Here is a 3,420-nt window from a genome sequence, read left to right on the forward strand (position 1 = left end):
GTTTAACCAATTTTTGTAAATGATTTTATAAACTATAAAATCATTGTCCAGTACGTTCATTCATCTAGTTTCCCAAGCAGTGTATGTACTGATACAATATTAACCTTAAAGTACATAATTAGTTTTAGACCTTCTGCTAAGCCACACTCCTAATATCCAAGTTTCTTCTTTTAAATATGCTTGTAGAGGCTGCTTCTGCACTTTCCTGTAGATGCTCATGACCACCTAGATGACTGATGTTGGCAAGCTGAGATTGTCTTCAGTAGATTCAACACAAATTCTCTTCAACAGATGACAAAATTTTTCACTCATCCCAAGTATCTCCATATTGATTTACTTTCCCTTGTTTTTTTGGTGTTCTTTCCTGAAAAGACCTGATTGGGGTGTCACCTTTTTGTGACAAGGTTACTTCATATGTTTCTCAGTTATTATTCCTTAATTCTTCATATGTAACAATTTTTCTCTTAGGACTTTCTTCTACAGTTGTATCAGGTCCTTGGACATTAGAATCAGTAATACCAGTAGAAGCTGATTCATTCATGGAAGCACTGAAGGGAACTGGTTCATAAGGAGGAAAAGAACCTTCTTTTGCACTGCTTTCAGATGTGGGAGATGATTTGATAGATAGATGTGCAGGCATTTTTGATTCAAATCCTGGCTTTTGTGAAAAATAGCCAGGTGATGCAAGTCGACATCCCTGTCCCAGTTGCAGAGCTTCTCCAAGAGGAGAATTTTCAAGACATTTAAACTTGTCTTGGCAGGTTTTCACATAAGAAATTTTTCCAGCAAAATATCCCATTACACAAGCAAATATAAGTTTAGGGACAGAACCATATTTGGGGTGACTGGAAAGAATTCCTTTTGTAACTAATCCCTGGGTAACCAACATACTTGTTGCAGAAAAGGGAACAGATCTGTACCAGAAGCTCTCTTGATTACATTCAGTGAAGACTCTTCTTTCCTCTTCTGTTGGAATGTAATCCATTCCTATGTTAGGGAGTGGTGGTGAGACTTCTGCATTCTGCTCTGTTCCAAAATCAGTCCTTCCATCCATCTTTCCTCCCGGCGGTGGCAACGGCGCAGGGGAGCCCCGCTAATGCGTGGGGGAGCCCCGCTAATCCAAGCAATATTTGACTAAGCACACCTTTCTATATCATTATTGGCACTAAGTCATTTGAAATTTTGCTTGTAAATCTCCAGGGTAGAATCTATTACATCCTGAGACAGATGGTACATTTTACTTTAGGATGCTTTGATCACTAGGAAATCTTACTTTATATTGAACCTAATGAATTTGGAGCAGGCAAAAACGTACCAAAAAATCATCCAATCCAACCCTTTCACTTTAAAGATGAATAAACTGAGGCCAGGAAAACTGAAGGGATTTGCCTAGGTCACATAGGCACTAAGTGTCTCAGTCAACTGACTCTAGAGCCAACTCTTTCTATCCTCTTCATTCTGTTTTCTGGGTCCAAGCAAACTAGGTAGAATCTGACTTTTACTTGAAAGTACTACTTGAGGACTGTTATGTCTTGCCTCCTTCCTCTGTCTTTTTTGTGCTAAGTGTTCCAGATTCTTCCATCCATCCTTGTAGATCATACCTAGTCTCTAGTCTTTCTGCTCTGTTGGCCACCTTCTTCTGACATCTTAAAAAAAAGAAGAAATCTTTGCCTTTTCTGGCTTAACCCATGGCTTAACCTTAATCTCTCCTATTTGATCCTTTCTGTCTTCTCATACAGCTCCTCCCTTTGTTCAGACCCTCTTCACCTCTCTCCTAGACTCCTGACATAGTCTCCTAATTGATCTCAAGTCTCTTAACACTCATCAGGTATGGCCAACCCATAGCCTGAGGTCACGTGCAACCCTCAAAACCCATACATGTGGTATTATTACATTTGGTAATATGGGCTACATTGAAGTCATAAATAAATATTAATTCTGTGTATGTCCCTTGACAAGTTTTTGATGGGTGATGTGGTGCATAAGAGCAAAAAGATGGGACACCCATGCTCTACATAGTCTTAACTTACACAGTTACCAAAGTAAGTTTCTTAAGTGCAGATCTGACTCCCATATTGATATTTCCCATATTTGTTAAACTGCAGTATCTTTCTAATGTTTTTGGAATTAAAGTAGGCTCTTTTGTTGAGTTTTCCAAGTCCTGCACAGCCTGGTTACAGTCACTCTTTCTGAGATCCTATGGACATTACTTCCCTCCTCAATATTTTCTCATTTAGTCAAACTGACTCTCTCTTCATGTCTCCCACACAACCTTCCACATCCTGTCTACTTTTACATTGGCTGTCACTTAGACCTGAAATGCTCCCCTTCCTTCCTTATACCTTTAAGATGGAACTGAAATAACATCTTTTATCTACATGAAGCCTTTCTTTAAACCCTCTACTTCTAGTTTCCTTTTAACCAAACCATCTTGTAAATCTTTGGATTTATTCACTTTAAATTTATGCTGTATATCTTGTCTCTTCTATTTAACATAAACTCATTGTGAGTAGGGATCATTTCATTCTTTGTATTTGCTTTTCCAGTTTCAAGCCCTAACAAAGAGTAAGTGCTTAATAACTAACTCTTGTTGATTTTTAAAATGTGGCCTGAAAGTACATAAAGTCACTTCCAATAGGGTCTTAGATAGCTGCATTCAGGCTACCAAATCTGCTTTGATTTATATTGAATTTTCATTTCACAGAAATTTGTATTTGAAAAGATATGATGGGGCAGCTAGGTGGCTCAGTGGATAGAGCACTGGACCTGGAGTCAGGAAGACTTGAGTTAAAATCTGACCTTGGACACTTAATAATTGCCTAGTTATGTGATTTTGGGCAAGTCACTTAGCCCCAATGCCTTAAATAAATAAAATTTTAAAAAATAGATAGGGAAAAGATATGGGCATTAGCTAATGTTGGTAATAGTGTCATTCTGAATCATATAGGGATAAGAGGTAATAGGCCAAGAATGAGGGCTTGAACAGAGATGACCATATTATAGAAGTATAATGTACTTATCTTGGCAACTAATTGAACAAGGGGATTGAATGAAATAAGTCAAAGATCAGAGCTTCATAACTGGAAGGAACCCCATATAATACAACCTCCTCATTTTAAAAATGAGAGTACTGGGGGCAGCTAGGTGGTGCAGTGGATAGAATACCGGCCCTGGAGTCAGAAGGACCTGAGTTCAAATCCAGCCTCAGACGCTTAATAATTACCTAGCTGTGTGACCTTGGGCAAGTCACTTAACCCCATTGCCTTGCAAAAGACAAAACAAAAAAGCAAAAAAATGAGAATACTGGAATCCATAGAGGCCAAATAACTTTTCAAAGGTCACACAGATTTGGAGGCAAAATTTGAGCTGAGTTCCTCAGAATTCAGCACCAGTGGTCTTTTCACTTTATCATGTTGCCCT

The 3,420-nt window shown here is 38.5% G+C and overlaps 1 pseudogene; it reads right to left on the reverse strand.

Moving 5' to 3' along the window:
* Positions 1-304: 304 nt before the first annotated feature.
* Positions 305-1,068, reverse strand: LOC141514188 (OCIA domain-containing protein 1 pseudogene; annotated as a pseudogene).
* Between the last annotated feature and the right edge of the window lie 2,352 nt (positions 1,069-3,420).

This window comes from Macrotis lagotis, chromosome 2, assembly GCF_037893015.1.
Source record: "Macrotis lagotis isolate mMagLag1 chromosome 2, bilby.v1.9.chrom.fasta, whole genome shotgun sequence".
In the NCBI taxonomy this organism is placed as follows: Eukaryota; Metazoa; Chordata; class Mammalia; order Peramelemorphia; family Peramelidae; genus Macrotis; species Macrotis lagotis.